Below are 13,296 nucleotides of genomic sequence, written 5' to 3'. Positions count from 1 at the left end.
ATTTATTTGTATCCGAGTAATGCCTAAAGGCCCCAGTGAAAAACCAGGGACACGTATTTAGCTACTGGGGTGTCTGTCGTACTGATCACCGTTGTTCAGGGTGCCCGGCAGCCTGTGGGTTTGGGGTGCCATCAAATTCACCATTATCCTCCATTGCTCTGGTGCGAATTAGCAACAGCAATAATACCCACCTTTCATCTAGTGCTTTTCATCAGCAGACCTCAAAGTGCTTGACAAAGGAGGTCAGTATCATTTGTGCCCATTTTACAGATGGGGAAACAGAGGCAGGGAGGTGATGTGACTTGCCAAAGGTCCCCAGCATGGCAGCGGCAGAGTTAGGCATAAAGGCACTTCCCTGGGAGACATTTCTCTCTGACTCTGAGCCTCTCTCCCCGCAGGGGCACCTAGCTCAGGGAATGCTTAAGGGGGTCCTGGCCAGAGATAATACAAACCCCTAGTTTGCAGCAATTAGCCCCAGTAATATATTCCTCAACCTCGGGGTGGCCCCTCTCCAGCCACCCCGGAGCTCCAGCACCCAGCGCAGGGGGCAGCCCTACCCCACCCAGCCAGGCATGAGCCAGAGCCCGGCAGGGAGGAGAAGGCCCCGCACCCGAGTCCCTGCAACGCGTCTCCCTCCCAATCCGGCAGCTCAGCCCCACGGTCCGGCAGCTGCTCCCCCAGACCGGTGCCTCCGCAGCCCCCAGTGCAGACTAAGACCTCCCCGGGCCCCGCCGTCCGCTCGCCGCCTACAGCACAGCGCCCCCCGGGGCGGGCACAGCCCGGTCCCCGCAGCCCGATTCGGGCCGCTCCTACCGCGGTCCCTTCCCGGCTCTCCCCCAGCCCCTGGTGCCTCCGATCCCGCGGTTCCCCCAGCCCCCAATTCCCGGGGCGCCCCCAGCCCCCGATTCTCGGGCTCCCCCAGCCCCTGGTTCCTCCGATCCCCGGGTCCCCGTAGCCCCCGATCCCAGGGTCCCCCCAGTCCCCGATTCCCCGGTCCCCTCAGCCCCTGATCCCCGGGGCGCCCCCAGCCCCTGGTTCCTCCGATCCCCGGGTCCCCCCAACCCTCGATTCCCGGGTCCCCCCAGCCCTTGACTCCTCCGATCCCGCGGTCCCCCCAGTCCCCGATTCCCGGGGCTCCCCCAGACCCCGGCTCCCCAAGCCCCTGACACCCTCAGTCTCTGGCTCCTCCGATCTCTGGGTCTCCTCAGCGCCCGATCCCCGGGTGGCTCCGATCCATGGGGCTCCCCCCAACCCCGACTCCCCTGGGCTCCCCCCAAACCCGGAACCCCCTCAGCTCCCGGCCCCGATCCCAACCCCGGTTTCCCGCGCCCCAGGCTCTCCCCCACTCCCTGGCTCCTCCGGGTCCCCCCGACTCCCGGGGCTCCCCTTAACCCAGGCTCCTCTGTCTTCCCCGACCCCCAGCTCCCTCGATCCCCGTCTCCCCACGACCCAGTCTACTCAGGCCCCGTCTCCCCCGATCCCCGGGCTCCCCCGACTCGTCTCCCCCGCTCGCAGCGGCCCCGGCCCCTGTTTTTCTCTTTATCATAAATATATAAATTATGCTAATTAAGACCATTGCATATTCACCGAACCGGGTCCCCCCCGCCCCCCCTGCCCGCCCCGCAGCGGCCCCACCGCACCCCCTCTCCCGGGCCCCGCACTCACCGCGCCGGCACCCGCTCGCCCCCCGCTCGGGCCGGGGCTCCGAGCCTCTTTTTTGCTGGGAATAATTAACAATTCATCTCACAGCAGCGGAGCGGAGGTTGCTGCACACAAAGGGGGGGTAGGGGGAAAAGGAGGCGGCAGCCCCCCCCCCCTCCGCCTGCCCAGCCCAGTCCTTGCACCAAGACCCCCGGGGCTCTGCACCAGGCCTCCCCCGCTTACAGCCGCCCCAGCCCCGGGCCCCCGCTCCTGGGGGGGGGGGATTTTTTGGTTACTTGGATTTTTTTAGCTGCTGCGTCATGAACATAATTTATGCAAAGGCCTTTGCCGCATCCCGCAGGCTGCAGAGCTGGCCGCGGCCTCGAGGGGGCGCAGGGACCCCCCGTACAACCCTGCCTCCCCCCAAAATCTCCCTGTATAGCCCCCCCACTTGAAAAGTGCCCCTTTTGTATAAGACACTTTGCGTTTCCCCTCCCAGCACTTGGCAAACATGAGCTGGTTAAGGGAGCCCAGTGGGGGGACTCTAAATAATGGGTGGGAGGGGTGTGTGAAACCACTGCCCCCCCACCCCCCAAGGTCATACAGCAAGTCACCCCTGACAGAGCTCAGAGATGTAGTCCTGACTTGCTGATTCGTTCCTCCCAGCTTCCCTTAAACTGGCTCATCAAAACCCTAATGCAGCATTTAATAATAATAAATTAATATATTAATAATAGTATTTACATTAGCCGCCTGGGGGCAGGACAAAGGACTCTGACTGTTTCCCCACCTTATCTGGCTCTCTCATAGGGCGTAGCATGGACCTGGAAATCTGCGCACCAATAAGGTTGCCTCCCATCCCGGTTTTCCCAGGATCATTCCTTTTCCGAGGTGCCCGTCCTGGGAAATTTGTACGGGTGCTCAGGACACACTGCCAGCTGTCCGGTGTTATGGGATCAGGATCTTCCCGGATGTCCTGGTTTTTTGCATCTCAGAGGGAGCAACCCTGCCCACCGCCCTTGTTATAAAAACAAAACTATACCATGAAAACTGTTCCCAGGGGCCAGAAAAATTAGCTTTAAAGCACGGGTTTGGCTCAGGGAGGAATAACACAATTATTGCAGTTCCGTTCTGCACTTTGCAAGAGTAATGTTGCAAGAGTTACACTTTATTGTGTAGTACGTTTACTCTCGTTACTAGTACGCTCCAAGCACAATATGCAAAGAAGCCTGCATTCCATACTATCTCTAGCGGGACCAGAGGTGGCTTGTGGTCTGGCTGTCCCTCCACAAGGCCTGTCCTAACTATTATAGTTCAGGAGCCAAATTCATGGTCAACATTACCCAAAAGAACTACAGTAGTGACTCTCTCTCTCTCTATATATATATACATGTGAGACTGACCAAGTATCCTACAAATGGTTAAGAACATAGTAAAAACATCCTGATTGGTTAATAACTTAGATTGGTTAATAATTAAAGCACAGGGGTTTTTAATATCATGTGCTGCAAAGAGTCGCAGAGACCCATGAAAGAGCTACTTGCCTGAGTATCTTTGTTGTACTATTATTTTATAAAGACATCCTGGCTGGCCTCTTGAACCTACCTACAGGCCTATATGTCCCAAAGCAGACCTGTGTTCATACACGCTTTGATTTATGACACAGCGAGTGCCGTGGGAGAGATCTGTGCTTGTACTTAAAAAGCCTGATGAGAATAAAATGTGTCAACTCCTCAGAAGCAGCGCAGTCCCAAGGAAATTAAATATTGTGCTTCAGTGGGTTTGTTTCATCTGGAGAAGAGAAGACTGAGAGGGGACATGATAGCAGTTTTCAAGTACGTAAAAGTTTGTTACAAGGAGGAGAGAGAAAAATTGTTCTTCTTAACCTCTAAGGATAGGACAAGCAGCAATGGGCTTAAACTGCAGCAAGAGAGGTTTAGGTTGGACATTAGGAAAAACTTCCTAACTGTCAGGGTGGTTAAGCACTGGAATAAATTGCCTAGTGAGGTTGTGGAATCTCCATCATTGGAGATTTTAAAGAGCATGTTAGACAAACACCTGTCAGAGATGGTCTAGATAATACTTAGTCCTGCCAAGTGCATGGTAGTGGACAAGATGACCTCTCGAGGTCCCTTCCAGTTCTAACAAATTTATTTGAGCACAAGCTTTCGTGGGCTAAAACCCACTTCATCCGATGCATGCAGTGGAAGATACAGTAGGAAAATATATATACACAGAGAACATGGAAAAATGGGTGTTGCCATACCAACTGTAACGAGGATAATTAATTAAGGTGAGCTATTAGGTGAGCTATTAGCAGCAGAAGAAAAAAAATGTTTGTAGTTCTATGATTCTATGACATGTGCCTGCCAAACAACCTTGCATTCCTTAGCTGTCCAGGTTACTTGCTTTCTAGGGCTTGAGCAAAGCTCTTGAAGTCAGTAGAATGATTCACATTGACTACAAGGACTTTGGATATAGACCCTAGGGATTAATAGTTGTTGGGATAAGGAATTGGGCTGTTAACTCAATGCATTGCAATAGCTTGGCTCAGCCCAGTGCTTGGGCTGCAAACCTGACTCTTGGGTTCAACATCCACCCACTTCTGCTACAGGCTTTATGTGTAACTGTGTGGGCCAGTCTCCTTGCTGTGAGCCTCAGCAGTAGTGGCTGACCTCACAGAGGTGTTGTGTAATACATTAAAGATTGTGGTGTGTTTACGGTAATGGGGACCATATAAGCAGAGACGCAAGCTACCTCTAAACCACACAGAGCCAAATTAATTCCTAACGTTACTTCACAATCACTCAGTTTTGACTTTGAGACTGTATTCTACGTGAGGCAGGGACTGTCTTTGTTTGTTTTGCTCAGCAACAAAGACATCATCAAGTAAATAGATGATAATCATATGCAGGAAAGTGATGAACTGATTATTTTTATTGAAGTGACTATATATATATATATATAAAAGAAGACTTTCTGAATTCTATCGAGCACCTGTATTTATTGAGCGTGATCATTCAGGAAACCTTTGTCCAGTTCACTTCAAATTTTGTACATAATTCTACCTCAGTTTCAGATCTAACCTACCAATTTTGAGGCAGACACGATTTTTTTATAGATTTTAGGTGGGGGTGGGGAATCAGGCTTGTAAAGGAAACTTGGTTGCAACTTGAACTTTGTCACTCCATAAATACAAGGAACACAAATATCTCTTTTAACTATATACCTCATTAAAAGCACAGATGCAATATTTGCAGTTTTTCAAAGCAAGCCAACTTATTGACCAATTACAGCTAGTTTTGACTCATGAGAAAAGAACACAAAGTATGCTATTAGTTTGCATTGTGCATGTTTTAAAATGTATAATTGGATAAATTGTAACTTCTTTCTTATCTTTAAGCAGGAATAAGGGGAAAAAAGGCATGTCTCAATTGCTGGTGTCTCTTAAAAACAAACAACAAATGGTCTGATAAAGAATGATTATTTTTACCTTATTCTTTCACATCGAGGATCAATTAGAAAGAATTACAACGTCTGTTTCTCTTTACAGATAAGCTATCGGATTAATTTTAAATTACTGCCTTAAAAGGCACGTTTTTGAGTTCACCATCAGATATTCAAAATGTGCCTCTAAAATACATTTCAGGATATATGTGAATTTATATATCACAGTTTACAAGAGATGCATTCATTTTTTAAAACATGTAAATACTATTTGCAGTTTTTGGGGGGCTAGCCTTGATTCTGCATCCTATTTCTATACACAAAAATGTTTCTGGAATGAAAATAAGCTAATTAGATTATCCCATCTCTATTGGCATAACATGATATTTAGTACTAATTAGTAACAAATCTATTTTGTAGAGGAACTCAGCAAACATGATATTGTGTAGGCAGTTCTCTCTGAGGTCCTGATTCAAGAAAGCACTTAAATACTATACATTGACTTCAAAAGGAGTTCAGGATGTGTTTAACATTAAGCACACGCTTACATGGTTTCCTGAATTAAGGCTTGATCCAGATGTTAATACCAATGCACAAATATTAACAAATGCACAACCAATGGGGACATTTTTTAAAACAACCAAATCAGTTATGTTAAAATGGCTTTGCTTCAGTACAGCTGTTATTTGAGACTCTGCAGTACAATTCTGTCGAGAATCTGGTTTGCATATGCTGTTCTGTGATTATGAATATTTAAATACTTCCATCGAGTTGAATTTCAGACTCATTTACATATATTGGCATGCTATTAATATAATACATATGGGGAAAGGGTACACATTGAATTTTTAATTTATTTTAAAGCTGAATTGATTTTGCGAGTTCCAGAACTATTTCTTTGGAAACCAGCTTGTTTAGTGGGGAAAAAAAATGATACAGTATTCATGCTAGGGTGACTTTCAGCAATTATGAAAAATCAGGACAGAGTGTGGGGCATAAAAGGTGCCCATATAAGAAAAAGCCCTAAGTAGCAGAACTGTCCCTATAAAATCGGGACATCTGGTCACCCTAATTCATACATTTGATAAGAATATCTGGCAGGAATAAAATTCTGCCTGTCTGATTGTTATCAAATGCCCTTTCCTCCAGTGCCGCCTCTGTCCCCAGAAACTCATGACAGAGGACCAAATTAGTATTCTACCTCTCTTGTCTTTTTCTTTCTCACTGACTTAAGGATGTAGCTTCCCTAACCACACACAGCACTGGGCCAGATCAGTGTTTGCACCTGCGTGGTCTCTGACACATCTCACTCTCTACAGAAAGGCCTTCAGTTCCACAAGTGCTGAATATCATGCCATAAACCAGTTTCCCTCCAAGGTTCTGGGGAAGCCTGCCTTCCCCCACAGCACAAAATCCAAGCAACAGAAAACCCAGCATTTCTATTTGATTTAGCAAAACACGAAGATCCCATGGGTTTACGCACTTTTGCTATATCAGCACATGCTTCGATGCTTTGCTGGATAGGGAGGGATTTAAGCAGATGCTTTAAGTTACGCATGTGCTTAATGCTTTGCTGAATCAAGCCCTTCTCAGTTTTCTCCTCTAGAGCTGTAAACAGGATCAGGATTTTGCACTGCAGTTTCAGACACTTCCCGACTTCACTGGTTTTGAGGCTTAGTTTACTCATGTGGGGTGAAATTCTCACTCTGTTGCCATCAGTGACAAAATTCCCACTGATTTAAATGGAGCCAGAATTTTGCCGTTTGTGATTTGCAAGTTGGAGGTGCCATAAGGTAATGAACAATTAATTTGTATTATTATAATTAATTTTACACTAATTAGGGGCCTAATTCTGCATGGTCCTGAGCAGCCTCAACTCCTTTTAACCTTCAACTACTTACATGAGTAAAGTTACACTCATGGCTGTTTGCAGGGGCAGGGACTTCACAGACATGATTTCCTTTCTTTCAGGTAGAAACAACAGAAACAGTCCAATTCAGTGTCACTGTTCGCCAGTGTTAAATATTATCCAGTAAAGTAAATGAGTAACTCAAGCTCTGCTCTGGACTTACCCTTTGCCAAAACTAAACTGAACGTACACTCACCTATTTTGCATTTTATTTGTATAGTATCATCATTGTGCTAGGAAAGCTGTCCCATTGCCATTTGGAATTACCCAGGGCAGGAAGCACAGCCCTTTGGCACACAGCTAAATGTTCAAAAGTAGCCTCTAATTTTAAGTGCTTCAGTTTTTGGCGATTCAGCTCAAAACCCTTTGGGCCTGATTTGTAGCGTGAGTGACATCAGTTGGAGTCTGAAAATCAGGCTCAAAGTCTATCAGTTTGGCAACTCAAAACAAAAACAAACAAAACCCTCCAAAAGAATGCATACTTTCCCTTTTCCAGCATAATGAAATCTGGTGAGCAGAAACAGGATTCATAACATACACTCTTTCAAATAAATTAGGACTTGATCCTTTCTGGTTATGAGCTCTGTTACCTCTCACTAATCTGAATGCGTACTGGGGGGCTTCATCACCTTCTCATCTAATCTAACCAGTACCTTGCAGGATTTGGGCCCTCGCAGAAAGACAGCAGAACTCAAGTCACCATTTCAGAAACCATTTTCTAGTATGTGACAGGAAAACGATCTGCCACGTCTCCTGATGGAGACGCTGATTCCTTCGTTTGCTCTCGCTGCTTTCATTTTTAGCGCTGTAAAACCGGGGCTATTTTATACAAGCAGGATCAAGCTATCTACACAGATATCTCCTCCGCTTTAAAGGGTGCATATTTTTTTATAGTTCCTGTACAGTAACGAGGTGACGAACATTTTATGCTCATAAATTATTTATAAAGCCCTCACAGGCATCGCAACTGATGTGCATATTCATTAGTAGCCATGTACATTATTCATGAGGTGTTCACTTAAACAGTGAGAAGCAATGCAATTGTTGATTGAGATGCCTAAGAATTACCTTGATAAAAGGTATGTGTGGCGGGGAGGGTGGGGGGTTTCACCCCCAAACCAGACTGCATCAGGAAAGTTTGCATATAAGAGGTAAGACAGAAAGTGGCATTTTTTTACTCATGCTCAAAATATAAAATATGCATCTGTTCTATTTATAAAGGAGGAAGATTTGTACTTGTGGAATCTGATAGTCATATTAAGGGAGAATAGTTACAAGCCCTTCATTTCACCTACCCAAGGGCCTCTGACTAGACATTTTGTTCTAACATCTTTGACTTTGTGACTATCAAACCAGGTGCACAGGAGCTGATCCTCAGAGCACATGGTTTGTTTCAGTTCTGTAGGTTCTGGTTTCGAAGGTGCTGAGCTTTCTTGTGTCCCAAGGTTCATCTCAGTGTCATCAAGACCCAACCCAGACAAGCACTTAAGCACATGTTTAACTTTAACCATATGAGGAATCCCATTGAGGTTAAGAGGACTCTGCACGTGCTTAAAGTTAAGCATGTGCTTAACTGCTTCATTGAATCAGGAGCACAAAAGAAGAGCAGTCTTATGGATAAAGGAGGACCTGATCCAAAGTCCACTGAACTCAATTGGAAATCTGTCCATTCATTGACTTCAATGGGCACTGGATCAGGCCTTAAGCACTCGCCCAAAGGATCTGTGTCTCAGGCCTCAATTCAGCAAAGTACAGCTGGTGCTTACATGCTTTGGTGAATGAGGGCCTAATTCAGGCAAGGGTGCTCTGGATCATATGGAAGGGGCAGCATGGAAGAAAGCATAGAGACATTTGTGGGAGAAGCAGACAAGCGCATAATCAAGGCTTTGGATGCAGAAGCTGGGAGAAGAGATAAGAACCGACAATGCTTGGTATTGAGAATCCACCTTTCCTAGCATGTTGCAGTTCATCAGCTTGACTATAACAAAGCCAAACTGGAGGTACCTTATGACATAGCTGTGGTCGGACAAGGTACAAAGAACAAATGAACAGAGTTTGGCAGAGAAATGGAAATTTTGGCGAGCTACTTGCCTAACTAAAGTCATGAATGTTTCTTAGTTTGTATTTTCTTTTCTCCTTTTCACCAGGCCATCGATTCACGCTCATACATAACCCCAGGAGTCTTGGTGCCAAATGCTTGAATACAGAGCCACTGTGGATGCAGAACATCTAAGCAATGCCTACAGAACTCAACTGCTATATTGCAGTGTGGGCCACTCTCCTTTGTGATAGGCTACCTCGAGGGCGGTGATCCAAGGTTGGATCACTTCAGTTAATGCTGTAGAATGGACCCGCCCTTAGAAAAATTCCAGTGTGGACCAAAAATGGTTGCATTTCTGCAAAAATGGGCCTGTTAGTCAGAAGCGGAGAGGAGGCTTGAATCAAAGAGGCATCATCTCCTAGCCCCTTGAGACTATTGTGGGATAAAGGGGCTGGGGGATAGCTGCTTCTCATGGGATGTTTACCCTGAAACCATTCAGGATTTCATAGATTAAAGGCCAGAAAGGACCATTATGATAATCTAGTCTGATCTCCTATATAACTTAGGCCAAAGAACCTCACCCAACAATTTCTGCATCAAGACCACAACTTCTGTTTGAGCGACAGCTTATCACTGAGCAAGACATCCAATCTTGACAAAGACTGCAAAGGATGGAGAAGTTGTCCCTAAGTAAGTTGTTCCAATAGTTACCTTCACTGTTAAAAATTTGCCTGCATACAGTCACATTGATGCAAGTGTGTTCCATCCAGGAGCGGCACCAGAGTTTCTGGCGCCCTAGACAGAATTTGGGAGGCGGCATTTTGTGCGCTCCCCACGGGGCGCGCGGAAGCTTCCGGTTCCACTCCCATCAGGCCGCTGAAGAAGGACCCTCCGCTGAAATGCTGCAGCCAACAGCTGCAGTCATTGAGCTGCTCAATTGCCTGCCGCTGTTTTCCGTGGCACGTCGGCAGAAGGTCCTTCTTTGGCGGCGTGACGGGAGCAGAAGCAGCAGCTCCCATGCGCCCTGTGGGGAGCACACAAAATGCCACCCCCTGAATCCTGGTGCCCTAGGCGACCGCCTAGGGTCGCCTAATGGAAGCACCAGCCCTGGTTCCACCTCTGGGTTCTGCAATCACCTTATAAAGAGGATTTGGGGACATTTATGTGTGTGTGTGTGTTGGGGGGGGGCATCAGGGAGTCACAATTCCTGAGTGAGTCCCATGAGGGTGTGTGATGGGAGTCTGGGGAATAATGCAGACACCAACTTCATGTTATAATAATGAAGAGGATATGTTTTAAAATAACTAACATATCCTAAAGCTCAGGCCAAAATAACTAATAAAGCGTTAGCCATTGCTAATGAACAGAACTCACTGCCTGATCAAATTTTACCAGCCTTAAGGATTAATTAAATTTAAAAATATTTGGAAGTTATCAGCTATTTCTATTGATTTTTTATGCATGAACTTAGAAGCGGCTGCTTTTTCTGTGTCTGATTAAGAAGGCAAAAAAAACCACCAACAAAAAAAAACAACAAAAGTTACATGGATATTTTTTCCCAGATTTGTTCAACTGCCTGTTTACAGTATTGCTCTGTGCTATACCGAGGGTTCAGGCTTTCTATGCTCCAAAGAGGTGTACCCCAAGATTGGGTGTAAATGAAAGGGTTGCATTAGCCAATTGGGGTAGAATTCATTAGTAACAATATTTAGCACTTTCCATCTTCAAAACTCTTCACAAACATTGAAGGATTATGCTTCATAACCTCATTTTATGGTGATACAATCCCTGTTTTCCCTATAGGGAAAGCAAAGCACAAATGCATAGATGGTAAACCCAGAAAGAATCTTTACAATCATCTAATCCCATCTCCTGTATAATACAGGCCAGGGAATTTCAGCCAGTGATTCTTGCATCAATCTTATATTGTTGCTGAGCTAGAGCCTATTTCTTAATCTTCTTACATGTTGGTACTTACAGGGGGAAAAGGAAGAGCTCCTGCTCTCCTCCTTGGCTGGGATAAAAGGTGGCTGCCCCACTCCTACCCTTGGCTGTGATAAACAGCCCCCCCAAGCTTCCCCTCCCTTTCTTTACTGGGATAAGCAGCTCCCCTCTGTTACTTGGCTGGGATATGCAGTCCCCGCAAAGCCCCATTAATGTATGGAATAAGCAGCCCCCCCACTCCCCCTCCCCTCTTTGGCTGGGATAAGCGGATCCCCGACCCATCCTTGGCTGGGATAAGCAGCACCCCCAGCTCCCCCTCCCCTCCTTGGCTGAGATAAGCAGCCCCCCCCCGGCTCCCCCTCCTTGGCTGGGATAAACAGCCCCCCCCCCGGCTTCCCCTCCCCTCCTTGGCTGGGATAGGCAGCCCCCTCGGCTCCCCCTCCCCTCCTTGGCTGGGATAAGCAGCCCCCCCGGCTCCCCCTCCTTGGCTGGGATAAGCAGCCCCTGCCTGGGTCCCCGACCCCTCCTAAGCCAGGATAAACAGCCCCCCCCCCCGGCTCCCCCTCCCCTCCTTGGCTGGGATAAGCAGCCCCCCGTGACTCCCCCTCCTTGGCTGAGATAAGCAGCCCCCCCGGCTCCCCCTCCTTGGCTGAGATAAGCAGCCCCCCCCGGCTCCCCCTCCCCTCCTTGGCTGAGATAAGCAGCCCCCCCGGCTCCCTGCCCCTCCTTAGCTGGGATAAACAGCCCCCCCGGCTCCCCGCCCCTCCTTAGCTGGGATAAACAGCCCCCCCGGCTCCCCCTCCCCTCCTTGGCTGGGATAAGCAGCCCCCCAGGCTCCCCCTCCCCTCCTTGGCTGGGATAAACAGCCCCCCCGGCTCCCCCTCCCCTCCTTGGCTGGGATAAACAGCTCCCCCGGCTCCCCCTGCCCTCCTTGGCTGGGATAAACAGCCCCCCCGGCTCCCCCTGCCCTCCTTGGCTGGGATAAACAGCCCCCCCGGCTCCCCCTGCCCTCCTTGGCTGAGATAAGCAGCCCCCCAGGCTCCCCCTCCCCTCCTTGGCTGGGATAAGCAGCCCCCCCCCGGCTCCCCCTCCCCTCCTTGGCTGGGATAAGCAGCCCCCCCCGGCTCCCCCTCCCCTCCTTGGCTGGGATAAGCAGCCCCCCCGGCTCCCCCTCCCCTCCTTGGCTGGGATAAGCAGCCCCCCCCGGCTCCCCCTCCCCTCCTTGGCTGGGATAAGCAGCCCCCCCGGCTCCCCCTCCCCTCCTTGGCTGGGATAAGCAGCCCCCCCGGCTCCCCCTCCCCTCCTTGGTTGGGATAGGCAGCCCCCTCGGCTCCCCCTCCCCTCCTTGGCTGGGATAAGCAGCCCCCCCGGCTCCCCCTCCTTGGCTGGGATAAGCAGCCCCTGCCTGGGTCCCCGACCCCTCCTAAGCCAGGATAAACAGCCCCCCCCCGGCTCCCCCTCCCCTCCTTGGCTGGGATAAGCAGCCCCCCGTGACTCCCCCTCCTTGGCTGAGATAAGCAGCCCCCCCGGCTCCCCCTCCTTGGCTGTGATAAGCAGCCCCCCCCGGCTCCCCCTCCCCTCCTTGGCTGAGATAAGCAGCCCCCCCGGCTCCCTGCCCCTCCTTAGCTGGGATAAACAGCCCCCCCGGCTCCCCGCCCCTCCTTAGCTGGGATAAACAGCCCCCCGGCTCCCCCTCCCCTCCTTGGCTGGGATAAGCAGCCCCCCAGGCTCCCCCTCCCCTCCTTGGCTGGGATAAACAGCTCCCCCGGCTCCCCCTGCCCTCCTTGGCTGGGATAAACAGCCCCCCCGGCTCCCCCTGCCCTCCTTGGCTGGGATAAACAGCCCCCCCGGCTCCCCCTGCCCTCCTTGGCTGGGATAAACAGCCCCCCCGGCTCCCCCTGCCCTCCTTGGCTGAGATAAGCAGCCCCCCAGGCTCCCCCTCCCCTCCTTGGCTGGGATAAGCAGCCCCCCCCGGCTCCCCCTCCCCTCCTTGGCTGGGATAAGCAGCCCCCCCCGGCTCCCCCTCCCCTCCTTGGCTGGGATAAGCAGCCCCCCCGGCTCCCCCTCCCCTCCTTGGCTGGGATAAGCAGCCCCCCCCGGCTCCCCCTCCCCTCCTTGGCTGGGATAAGCAGCCCCCCCGGCTCCCCCTCCCCTCCTTGGCTGGGATAAGCAGCCCCCCCATTTCACTGCCCCTGCCCCAGCTGGGGGCTCATCGATTAGAACTGGAGGGAGCATAGGCCACGCCCCCAAGGAGCCCTCTCCCTTCCCCTGCCGCGACGCCGTTACGTCACGACGCCGGGCGGCAAACGTAAGA

At 50.0% G+C, this 13,296-nt stretch overlaps 1 protein-coding gene across 6 annotated transcripts in view; it reads right to left on the bottom strand.

Moving 5' to 3' along the window:
* POU6F1 (POU class 6 homeobox 1) overlaps nucleotides 1-1,918 on the bottom strand; it is a 35,375-nt gene extending 33,457 nt beyond the window's left edge. For 3 of the 6 annotated variants that reach the window (XR_003999396.1, XM_030554569.1, XM_030554568.1), the window contains exon 1: nucleotides 1,666-1,918. The gene's annotated coding sequence lies outside the window, so the exon portion shown is untranslated. The remainder of the gene's footprint in view (nucleotides 1-1,665) is intronic. The other 3 variants (XM_030554570.1, XM_030554571.1, XM_030554572.1) reach the window with 1 other exon arrangement.
* Nucleotides 1,919-13,296: the final 11,378 nt, after the last annotated feature.

Source organism: Gopherus evgoodei, chromosome 3 (genome assembly GCF_007399415.2).
Source record: "Gopherus evgoodei ecotype Sinaloan lineage chromosome 3, rGopEvg1_v1.p, whole genome shotgun sequence".
In the NCBI taxonomy this organism is placed as follows: domain Eukaryota; kingdom Metazoa; phylum Chordata; order Testudines; family Testudinidae; genus Gopherus; species Gopherus evgoodei.
Note: the sequence above shows the minus strand (reverse complement) of the source record. Positions and strands in the feature narration are given on the sequence as shown.